Here is a 12,608-nt window from a genome sequence, read left to right as displayed (position 1 = left end):
CTGAACAGCTAAGAAGTCTGAATGTTTGAGTCAGATGCTAGCAGAGCTCAGAAAGGAAGGAGTTTTCTCAGTCTGGAGTTAAAAAAGCATCTCAGGTCTGAAGGTGGCTAGGTTATGTCTCCTCATCAGTCATTGTAAAGTGTAACTTTAATAAATTAGAGACATTTATAAGCATGAGCCAGTCACCTTGTGTCTCATGCAAACAAGTGAAAATATCTAGAGAAAGAAGATTGAGAAGGAGTGTTCTGATCAGCATCACAATCACCTCAGCAAACCCCGCAGACAGGGACCAGTGAACTGCCTGCCCAATAGAACAGTACAACACAGGAATGGGCCCTTCGGCCCATAACGCTGTGCTGAACGTGACACCAAATTAAACTAATCCCTTCTGCCTGCCTTTGGTCGATATCCCTCCATTCTTTGCAATTCATATACTTATCTAAAAGCCTCCTATCGTATCTACCTCCATCATCAACCCTGGCAACGCATTCCAGACTCCACTCTCTGAGTAAAAACATTGCTCCTAGCACCTCCTTTGAACTTGCCCCCTCTCACCTTAAATGCATGTCCCGTAGTTTTAGACATTTCAGCTCTGGGAAAAGGATTCTGACTGTCAATCCTATCTATGCATCTCATAATTTTGTAGACTTCTACCAAGTCTCCCCTCAACCTCTGCCGCTCAAGAGAAAATAACCTGAGTTTTTCTAGCCTTCCCTGTAGCTCATACCCTCTAATCCAGGCAGCATCCTGATCAACCTGTTCTGTACCCTCTCCAAAGCCTCCATATCCTTCCTGTAATGTGGCAAACAGAAGTGAATACTCTTAAGCTGAACACTTCAACTCCCCCTCCCACTCCGCCAAGGACATGCAGGTCCTGGTCCTCTTCCATTGCCACTCCCTTACCACCCGACGCCTGGAGGAAGAATGCCTCATCTTTTGCCTCATGACCCTCCAACCCCATGGCATCAATATGGATTTCACCAGTTTCCTCTATTCCCCTCCTCCCACCTTATCCCAGTTCCAACCTTCCAGCTCAGCACTGCCCCAATGACCAATCCTAATTGTCCATCCTCCTTCCCACTTATCCGCTCCACCCTCCCCTCCGACCTATCACCTTTACCCCCACCTCCATCCACCTATTGCCCTCTCAGCTACTTTCTCCCCAGCCCCACCCCCTCCCATTTATCTCTCTACCCGAGGCTCCCAGCCTCATTCCTAATGAAGGGCTCTTGCCCAAAACATCGAATTTTCTGCTCCTCGGATGCGCCTGACGTGTTGTGCTTTTCCAGCACCACACTCTCGACTGTAAACGCTAGCATCTACAGTCCTCACTTTCACCTACTCTTAAGTGTAGCCTAACCAAAGTCTTTATAAAGCTGCAACATGACATCCTGACTCTTGTACTCAATTCTCTGACCAATAAAGGCAAGCATGCCATTCAGATTCTTCGCCACTCTATCTACTTGTGTGGCCACTTTCAAGTGAACCTCAGATCCAAATGTACATCATTTTCCCTCCAACCACAGTATCCATTTTTTTCACTGTCTCCGTGTGTGTTAAGAGGGAGAGTTTTATAAGTGCTTTGTAGTTTGAAGTTAATGGTTCATAGTTCTTCATTTGCAATTAGAACCTACTAACTTGTAAGAAAAAGTTAATCTTAATCAAGTACCTGGTTTCTGTCAACCTGGATCGAAACGATAAATAACTTGGGAAATTCTGCATATTTGCTAGTTTCCCGATGGCTCTGGGAAAATTGGAGTTTGATTTCCCCTGAAGGTATAACAGCATTCACAATGGTCCAGCAGTTTTAAATTCAAGCACGTCCCACAAATATAAATAGCAAACAATACATTTCAATAGAATGCAACAGAGAACTGTTCAATAATGAAACAACCAGGTTTAACTGGACTTAAAAAGCCTGATGCAGATAATAAACAATTGTTCACAATTTATTTTAGACCATAGAACATAGAAAAGCACAGCACACAACAGGCCCTTCGGCCTACGATGTTGTGTCGAGGATTATTCCTAATGTAAAATAAAATAACCGTACCTAGGGACCCCTCAACTCACTGCTATCCATGTGCATATCCAGCAGTCGCTTAAATGTCCCTAATGACTCTGCTTCCACCACCACTGCTGGCAACGCATTCCATGTATTCACAACTCTTTGCGTAAAGAACCTACCTCTGATGTCTCCTCTATACGATCCTCCTAATAACCTAAAACTATGACCCCTCGTCCCAGTCAATCCTGCCCTGGGGAAAAGTCTTTGACTATTGACTCTATCCATTCCTCCCATTTTAGTGCCAGTTTCCACTAGTTGAGATGTTCGAACACAGTTGGTATTTTCAATCCCAATTTTTACTGCTTCCTAACGGGCTTGATAAATAATGCAGTGGGCAACAAGTCAAAAATTCTTCAGAAAATCCAATTCCCGGATGAATTACATTTGCAAGGTGGAATATAAATGCAGGTAACTGATAAAAATAAATCAATGCAAGTAACCAGGAGAATTACTCACTGCAGCAAAACGGTCTTTTTCTCTTTCTCAATCTACAAATGCTTTGGTGAATTCTGAATATAAATAGTTCACAATGGGACCCAGGCCAAAATGCATATATGATCACCAGTCCAGAATATTAACCAGATGTCCCCATGTTTTTCTGGATAATAAAGTGAAGTAGATAATGACTCTTGAGCCCAAAGTTTTCTTATTGCTCTCTTCCACATTGGCCTCCTGTCAAATACAAATCCTAGTGGCTACAAGCAATATTAAGCACAGCAGCAAAAGATGATGGTCATTCGGTTGAGGATGTGGAGCCGATCTTTGTCTCAAGTGCCTTTTCAGACACGCTCAAGAGGGATAAGATACTCGAGGCAGAGATGAAAGGATAATGAGATGAGAGTCAGTTTCATGTATGGAATGAAAGGATACAGTTTCGATGGCTTGACTAAACTCTTGAGAAGGTTAAGCTGAAGGCTTCAGAGAAATACTCATCATTCTGAAATGGGTTCAAAAGACAAACAGTATGAACTCATTTCACGGTCAGGGAATTGATAAAATTATAAGCTTAAGGTCAGCACCAGGAGAAACTGGGAATATTTTCAAGTTATCTATTGTAGGGATGTGGGCCTCGCTGGCTAGGACAGCATTTATTGCCCATCCTTAATTACCCAGAGGACAGTTAAAAATCAACCACATTGCTGGGGTCTGGAGTCACACGTAGGCCAGGCCTGGTAAGGATGACAAATTTCCTTCCCGACTCAGGCGATTGACTGTGTGGAGTTTGCACGTTCTCCCCGTGTCTGCGTGGGTTTCCTCCGGGTGCTCCGGTTTCCTCCCACAGTCCAAAGATGTGCGGGTCAGGTGAATTGGCCATGTTAAATTGCCCATAGTGTTAGGTAAGGGGTAAATGTAGGGGTATGGGTGGGTTGCGCTTCGGCGGTCGGTGTGGGCTTGTTGGGCCGAAGGGCTTGTTTCCACACTGTAAGTAATCTAATCTAATCTAAAAAAAAGTGCATTAGTGATCCAGATGAGGGTTTGTTTGCAACCACTAGCAGTGTGAACAAAGCCACCCTTAGACTAGTTGTCATTGAATTCAAATTCATAGGAGTCATTCAGCACAGAAACAGACCCTTCGGTCCAACTACTCCACGCCAACCATAATCCCAACCTGAACTAGTTCCGTCTGCCTGCATTTGGCCCATATCCCTCCAACCCTTCCCTACTCATGGACTTATCCAAATGTCTTTTAAATATTGTAACTGTACCTGCATCCACCATTTCCTCTGGCTGTTCATTCCACACATGAACCACTGTCTACGTAAAACGCTGTCCCTCAGGTCCTTTTTAAATATTTCTCCTCTCACCTTAAAAATATGCCCTTAGTTTTGAAATCCCCCATCCTAGAGAAAAAGGCACTTGCCTTACCTATGCCCCTCAAGATTTTATAAAGTGCTATAATTACTCTCAGAGGGTCAGTGTGGACTTGTTAGGCCAAATGGCCCGTTTCCACACTGTAGGTAATCTAATCTAAAAATGATGACCCCTCAACCTCCTATGCTCCAGTGAAAAAAGTCCCACTCATCTTTATAATTCAAACTCTCTATTCCCAGCAACATGCCAGTTAATCTTTATTGAACCTTTTCCAATGTAATAATATCCTTCCCATAGCAGGGTGACCAGAACTGTACACAGTACTCCAGAAGATGCATCACCTTCATCCTGAACAACCTCACCATCATCTTTAGTGTAATTGAAGCCCGTGTCCCCAGAACATTTTCGCAAGGTTCTGAAATACTAATCCAGTGATATTGCCACTTCTCCATCAGCTCCTCCCTACAACTTAAAACACAATTTAAACAAGGCACCAGTTGAAGAAGAAGCTGGGTATGTACAAAATTCTGAAGGAATATGGGATAGTGTTTCTTTTTGTGGGGAAGACAGGAAGTAGGGGACAAAGTTTAAGGATCAGAGGCCTCCCATTTCAGATGGATATGAGGAGAATTTCTCCCCTCAGAGGATGGTCATCCCCAGACAGTAGTGGAGGCAAGGTCATTGAATTTACTCAAGGCTGAGTTCGATAGATTTTCAATAAACAAGCGACTTGAATGTTAAGGTGAGGCAGATAGGAACATGTGGTCGAGATCACAAGCTGATCAGGCCATATCTCATCGAATGGTGCAGCACACACAAGGGAACGAATGGCCTAATCCAATCCCTATGTCTAATGTTTCTATGACAGACAAATAAAATTAGCAAAGGGGCCAGGAAGTGAGCAGGACAATGGAGCGTAGGCAGACAGCCATTTTCTAAATCCAGCTGAGGATTGAAGACAATGGGCTGTAAGTGTCAACTTCTGCACTTAAATTTCTCTGTGACCCCATCAAAATAATAAAACCAATCAGCAGAGAGAGGTTTCACAGCGAGAAATGGATACAAACTCCCTTTCTGCAACTGCAACTTGACCCAGACGTACAGGTGATACTCTGATCACACAGATAAGTGTGATTCTGCAAATCTAAAGCTCAGGAGGAAGTAGCACCAAGGAAAACCCCAGCCATGGACTGGGAAGAGAAAGATCCCGCTTGTCCAACGTTGTCGAAGAAGTCATCACCTCCCATGATGGCTGTGGAAATTCCCACCTGACTTACCTTCCAAGAAGAATTTGACTGAGATCTGCTCAAGAAGATACTAGGGCTACTCTGACCCAACCCACCCAGCAGAAGGGTGAAGGGGTGGGGTCAATTGTCTGTTTTGCGCAGGTTTAGGTTATGACAAAATGTCATTGCTCATGGTAATAGCAATGGAGACTCAGGGCAAGATGTGTAAACTGGATAAGGCTGGAGACTACGAACAACAGGTAATTATCAAAGGAATTATATCAGGGTGAGGCACCAGAGGTGAAACTTTGGTAGACACAGTTTGGATACATGCGTGTACGCGCACGCGCACACACACACACACACGCGCACACACACACACACACACACACACACACCTTATAGAGGTTTATAAAAGCATGAGGGGCATTGATAGAACAAATAGACAAAGTCTTTTCCCATGGGGTGGGGGAGTCCAGAACTAGGCAGCATAGGTTTAGGATGAGAGGGGAAAGCTATAAAAGGGAGCTAAGGGGCAACCTTTTCACGCAGAGGGTGGTACGTGTGTGGAATTTGCTGCCAGAGGAAGTGGTGGAGGCTGGTATAATTACAACATTTAAAAGGCATCTGGATGGGTATATGAATAGGAAGGGTTTGGAGGGATGTGGGCCAGGTGCTGGCAGGTGGGACTAGATTGGGTTGGGATATCTGGTCAGCATGGACGGGTTGGACCGAAGGCTCTGTTTCCATGCTGTATATCTCCATGACTCTATGACAGAGACACACACCCCTAACAAAACATTATTCTAAAATCTACACCAGTCCCATCTTCCAGCACATGTCTCATAGCCCCGAATATTATGGCATTTCAAGTCTCATCCAAGTAGGTTTAGAAGGTTGTCAGGTTTCTTGCCTGTGCTATCTTCCAACATGGTGCATTCCAGATCCCCACCCCGCTCTGGGCAAAATAGATTTTTTCTGAAATCCCCTTTAAACCACCTGCATTTCACCTTAAAAGTGTATTCCTTTGTTACTGACCCTTCAAGTGAGGTGAACAGCAGCTTCCTGTCCACCCTGTCCATGCCCCTCACAATCTTACAGACAATGGTTCCTTTTTTGGATTCAGTCATGGAATGTGGGCTAGGCCAGCATTTATTGCCTGTTCCTGGCGAGAAAGTGAGAGGTGCTCTGCCTTCTTGAACTGCTGCAGTCCATGTGCTGTAGGGAGACCCCCAATGCCCTTAGGGACTGAATTCCAGGATTCTGACCCAGCATCACGAAAGGAATGGCCATATATTTCCAAGTCAAGATGGCGAGTGGCTTTGAGGGGAACTTGCAAATGTGTTCCCATGTATCTGCTGCCCTCGTCCTACTAGATGGAAGTGGTCATGGATGGAAGGTGTCTCTGAGGATGTTTGGTGAATTTCTGTAGTGCACCTTGTAGATAGTACATACTGCAGCTGCTGAGCATCAGTAGTGGAGGGAGTGGATACTTGCGGATACAGTGCCAATCAAGAGGGCTGCTTTGTCCTCAATGTTATCAAGCTTCTTTAGCTTTGTTAGAGCTGCATCTATCTGGGCAAGTAGAGAGTATTCCATCACACCTCTGACTTGTGGCTTGTAGATGGTGAGACATGTTTTGGGGAGTCAGGAGATGAATTGCTCACCACAGTATTCCTAGCTTCTGATCTGCTCTTTTAGCCACTGTGTTGATGTGGCCAGTCCGTGTTTATAGTCAATGGTGGCATTTCAGTGATAGTAACACCATTGAATGTCAAGGGGCGGTGATTAGATTGCCTACTATTGGAGACGGTCATTGCCTGGCACTTGTGTGGCACAAATGTTACTTGCCACTTGTTAGCCCAAGCCTGGACATTGTCTAGGTACTGTTGCATTTGAACATGGGCTGCTTCAATATCTGAGTGAATGTGGCAGAACATTGTGGAATGCATTGGCAAACATCCTCACTTCTGACCTTCACATGAAGGGAAAGTTATTGAAGAAGCAGCTGAAGATGGTCGGGCCCAGGACACCACCCTGAGGAACTCCGGCGGAGATGTCCTGGAGTTGAGATGACTGACCTCCAATAACCACAACCATCTTCTTATGTGCCAAGTATGACTCCAACCAGCGGAGAGTTTGCCCCCCTGATACCCGCTGACTCCAGTTTCGCTAGGGCTGCTGGATGCTGCCCTCAGTCAAATGTGGCCTTGATGTCAAGGGCTGTCACTCCCATCTCATGTTTATTCCATTTGGTCTTAGGCATTCCTGCCAAACCCAGGATGGTAACACAGAGTAGGAATCACATATAAATCCAACTCATAAGACTTTGATTTAGGGGCGTGATGAAAGCTGTTGGTCTGTACTTGGATAAGTAGCTAAGTGTGTGGCAGCAGCCCTGAATCTAAATGAGAGCTTGGCTAACCATGTAGCTGTCCTTCCAGTGCCCATGGATGCCATCGTGGAAAGACTGAGATCACTCCGACATCAAATAAAGTCTTACATCAGGCCCTTTTGATCATTACTTTCAAAGGGATGAGTCACCACTTCATCTAAATATTCTAAAAATGGATAATTGGCTGAAGCTAAGTTCATCACATTTGAAGTTCTGTGAGTGAAAGGTTTTCTTTGTAGTCTTGTGGATGTTTTCCTCACTGGCAGTTTTAGAATATTTTTTTCAGATTTTTTTTTCCAACAAGGGTGAACAAATTGGATTTGCATTCCATCTTTTGCAACATCAAGTTGTTTGAAGGGTTTTACAGCAAATTGAGTACTTTTTAAGTGTATTTTCCAATGCCCTGCAGTAAACATACCAGTCACTTTGTACACAGTAAGCTCTCACAAAGAGCAATGTGACAATGACCAAATCAGCTGCACGTAATGATTTTGTTCAAAGGATAAATATTAGTCACGGAGTAGTCAGGATACTGCCATTTCCCTTTGTTCAAATCATGCCGTGGAATCTTTTATATTCACCAGTGAGTGCAGACAGGGCTTCAGTTTAATGCCTCATCTGAAGACAGTCCCTCTCACAGAGCAGCACTCCCTCAGGGCAGACGCTTGTGCTTCAGGGCCTTCTGAATAGGGGTCATAGTGCCAGCCACTGAGCCCAGGCCAACAATACTGGTGCAATCATATTGAGAGGCAATGGGGAGATATGTCAGAAATCCAACTGCAATAGAAACATTCATGGAGCAGAAGATGGTGCAGTAGTAATCTTACTTGATGAGTAATTCAAAGGCTTTAACTAGTGAGTTTTGAAAAGATTTATAGCTCAGGTTGAGGTTGTGGATGTAGGTTTGCTCGCTGAGCTGGAAGGTTCATTTCCAGATGTTTTGTCACCCTACTAGGTAATATCTTCAGTGGGCCTCCAGGCGAAACACTGTTCATGATTCCTGCTTTCTATTTATATGTTTGGGTTTCTTTGGGTTGGTCAGGTCATTTCCTGTGGTGACATCATTTCCTGTGATGATGTAATTTCCTGTTCTTTTTCTCAGGGGGTGGTAGATGGGGTCTAACTTGATGTGTTTGTTGATAGAGTTCCGGTTGGAATGCTATGCTTCTGGGAATTCTCGTGCGTGTCTCTGTTTGCCCTGTCCTAGGATGGATGTGTTGTTCCAGTCGAAGTGGTGTCCTTCCTTATCTGTATGTAAGGATACTAGTGAGAGGGGGTCATGTCGTTTTGTGGCTAGATATATCAACCCACTCTCACTAGTATCCTCACATAAGGATGAGGAAGGACACCACTTCAACTGAGACAACACATCCTTCCTAGGACAAGCCAAATAGAGACAAGCACGAGAATTCCTTGAAGCATGGCATTCCAACCATAACTCTATCAACAAACACATTGAGTTAGACCCTAACTACCACCCCACTGAGTAAAAGAACAGGAAATGACATTACCAACCCAAAGAAACCCAAACATATAAATAGAAAGCAGGAATCATGAATAGTGTTTCACCTGGAGGCCCATTGCAGATGTTACCTAGTAGGGTGACAAAACATCTGCAAATGAACCTTCCAGCTCAGCGAGCAAACCTATATCCAGGTTTAACTAGTGCTCCAGGGTCCTGGGTTTAAGTCCAACTCTCGCGGCCGGTGGAATTTAAGTTCCACAAACTAAAAAGAAGCTTTAAAAGCATCATAAAACCCATTACTCTTTTTTATTGCTGAAAAACCATCATTGTTCACTCTTGCCTTTCTGGGGCTGAAGCCTTGCTGTCCTAACCCAATCTGACTTGCATGTGACTCCAGGCCCACCGGAGTGTGGGCAACCCTTAAGTGACCTCGGATATGGTGGAGCAAGTCACCTTGTTCAAGGGGAATTGGGCTACAAATGCCAGCTGTGCCAGTGACAACCATGCCCTACGAGACGGGGGAATAAGTGGGAAGAGAAGCTGGTTGAGATAGAAGACATGAAAAATGAGGCTTGCGCTTGGAAATTCCAAAGTCATCCCAGGGGTCGAAATGGAGAGCCTTGTGGCAATACCCAAGCCACGCTACAGGAGATGGCTCCGTAGTATGTGACAGCCAGTGTGGTGGGAGAGGACAGAAGATGTAGCAGTGGGCGGATCAAGCTTGCAATTCAGACTACAACCACTGATCACAAGCCCAGGTCTCAGTATGCTGCTCCAGGCCACATTGCAGTTCTCAGCTAATGCAGAGGCAGTTTAGGATCTGCCTGAGACAGTGCTGTCGATGACCATTATTGTCACCACCTCACTCAATTTGTTTTGCAGGCTAGCTATGGAGATCAACGACAATAGCAACTCTCACATGTAGCACAGAGTCATAGTCATAGAGATTTACAGCACTGAAACAGACCCTTCAGTCCAACTTGTCGGTGGAAGCCATCTATCCAAAATTAATCCAGTCCCATTTGCTAGCTTTTGGCCCACATCCCTCTCAGCACGTCCTATTCATATACCCATCCAGATGCCATTTAAATGTTGTAATTGTACCAGCCTCCACCATTTCCTCTAGCAGCTCATCCCATACACGCACCACCCTTTGCGTGAAAACATTGCCCCTCAGGTTCCTTTCAAATTTCCATTCCCAATAATATTGCTTCCAGTCTGAGAATGCAAAGAGTGCTACTTCCTGAGATTTGTAAGAAAAAGGCTTTGGATACTAGCCAACTTAATATCTCCCCACATTTCGGATTTCCAATTAAATTATCCATTTCAGATGTCAAATTATCCAGAGGTCCTTTATTGACTTTATTGAATCTTTGCATCATTTGCTTGAACGATTGGCAGAATTCCATTTTGTTTAATTTCTTTCTTCCTTCCCTTGTCACATTTGTTGATTTTATTTTAAAAGGACATTTATTTCCTTCAGACATGCTGCAAACAGTCATTTCAGCTGCTTGGCACTGACTACTTTAGAAGGAAAGGACCGTTCTGCTCCTCTCCCACCATTTTCAGCACTTGCCCAGACAGTGAATTGTTTCGGAGACTGATGTTATTGTTTTCCCAACCCCTCTCTGTTATGCTCCTTGGTTACCAACTTAACTTCTGGCAACAATTTTGAGATTAAGACTACCTCACAACTTTCTCACATTTTGGCACCAAAATGAAATCATTCTTGGTTGTGGAAAAGGATATGGAAGATATAGACTGTAGGGAAATAGATGGTGACACCTTGCAAAATGTCCATATTACAGAGGAGAAAGTGCTGGATGTCTTGATAAATCCCCAGGGCCTGATCAGGTGTACCCTAGTACTCTGTGGGAAGCTAGAGAAGTGATTGCTGGGCCTCTTGCTGAGATACTTGTATCATCGACAGTCACAGGTGAGATGCTGGAAGACAGGAGGTTGGCTAATGTGGTGCCCCTGTTTAAGAAGGGTGGTAAGGACAAGACAGGGAACTATAGACCGGTGAGCTTGACCTCGGCGGTGGGCAAGTTGTTGGAGGGAATCCTGAGGGACAGGGTGTACATGTATTTGGAAAGGCAAGGACTGATTAGGGATAGTCAACATGGCTTTGTGCATGGGAAATCATGTCTCACAAACTTGATTGAGCTTTTTGAGGAAGCAACAAAGAGGATTGATGAGGGCAGAGCGGTAAATGTGATCTATATGGATTTCAGTAAGGCGTTCAACAAGGTTCACCATGGGAGATTGATTAGCAAGTTTAGATCTCACGGAATACAAGCAGAACTAGCCATTTGGATACAGAACTGGCTCAAAGGTGGTGGTAGAGGGTAGTTTTTCAGACTGGAGGCCGGTGACCAGTGGAGTGCCACAAGGATCGGTGCTGGGTCCTCTACCTTTTGTCATTTACATAAATGATTTGGATGCGAGCATAAGAGGTACAGTTAGTAAGTTTGCAGATGACACCAAAATTGGAGGTATAGTGGACAGCGAAGAGGGTTACCTCAGATTACAACAGGATCTTAATCAGATGGGCCAATAGACTGAGAAGTGGCAGATGGAATTTAATTCAGATAAATGTGAGGAGCTGCATTTTGGGAAAGCAAATCTTAGCAGGACTTATACACTTAATGGTAAGGTCCTATGAGTGCTGAACAAAGAGACCATGGAGTGCAGGTTCATAGCTCCTTGAAAGTGGAGTCGCAGGTAAATAGGATAGTGAAGAAGGTGTTTGGTAGGCTTTCCTTTACTGATCAGGGTATTGAGTACAGGAGTTGGGAGGTCATGTTGCAGCTGTACAGGATATTGGTTAGACCACTGTTGGAATATTGCATGCAATTCTGGTCTCCTTCCTATTGGAAAGATGTTGTGAAACTTGAAAGGGTTCAGAAAAGATTTACAAGGATGTTGCCAGGGTTGGAGGATTTGAGCTATATGGAGAGGCTGAACAGGCTGGGGCTGTTTTTCCTGGAGCATCGGAGGCTGAGGGGGTGACCTTATAGAGGTTTACAAAATTATGAGGGGCATGGATTGTCTGTTTATCCTAAGTCTTTTTCCCTGAGGTTGGGGAGTCCAGAACTAGTGAGCATAGGTTTTGGGTGAGAGGGGAAAGATATAAAAGAGACCTAAGGAGTAACTTTTTCATGCAGAGGGTGGTATGTGTATGGAATGAGCTGCCAGAGGATGTGGTGGAGGCTGGTACAATTGCAACATTTAAGAGGCATTTGGATGGGTATATGAATAGGAAGAGTTTGGAGGGATATGGGCCAGGTGCTGACAGGTGGGACTAGATCGGGTTAGGATATCTGGTCAGCATGGATGGGTTGGACCCGAAGGGTCTGTTTCCATGCTGTACATCTCTATGACTCGGATAATCCCGGTATGAAGAGACTGTCTTATGAGTAAAGGAGGAACAGGTAGGAACTCCCTACTCACTGGAGTTTGGAAAAATGAGAAGTGATCTCATTGAAACAAATAAGATTCTTAATGGGTTTGACAGGGTCAATGCTGAGAGTGCATTTGAGAGTCTAGAACCAGAGGGCACAGTCTCAGAATAAAGGGGCACCAATTTCAGATTGAGATTGGGAGGAACTCCTTCTCTCAGAGAGTTGAGAGTCTTTGGAA

The 12,608-nt window shown here is 44.5% G+C and overlaps 1 protein-coding gene across 4 annotated transcripts in view; it reads right to left on the bottom strand.

The window, feature by feature from the left end:
* LOC132819886 (1-phosphatidylinositol 4,5-bisphosphate phosphodiesterase beta-4) overlaps positions 1-12,608 on the bottom strand; it is a 532,815-nt gene that overhangs the window by 382,926 nt on the left and 137,281 nt on the right. The window lies entirely within an intron of this gene.

The sequence above is a fragment of the Hemiscyllium ocellatum genome, chromosome 10 (assembly GCF_020745735.1).
Source record: "Hemiscyllium ocellatum isolate sHemOce1 chromosome 10, sHemOce1.pat.X.cur, whole genome shotgun sequence".
NCBI classification, from domain to species: domain Eukaryota; kingdom Metazoa; phylum Chordata; class Chondrichthyes; order Orectolobiformes; family Hemiscylliidae; genus Hemiscyllium; species Hemiscyllium ocellatum.
The sequence above is the reverse complement of the archived record's forward strand: the minus strand, read 5'-3'. Positions and strand labels throughout refer to the sequence as shown.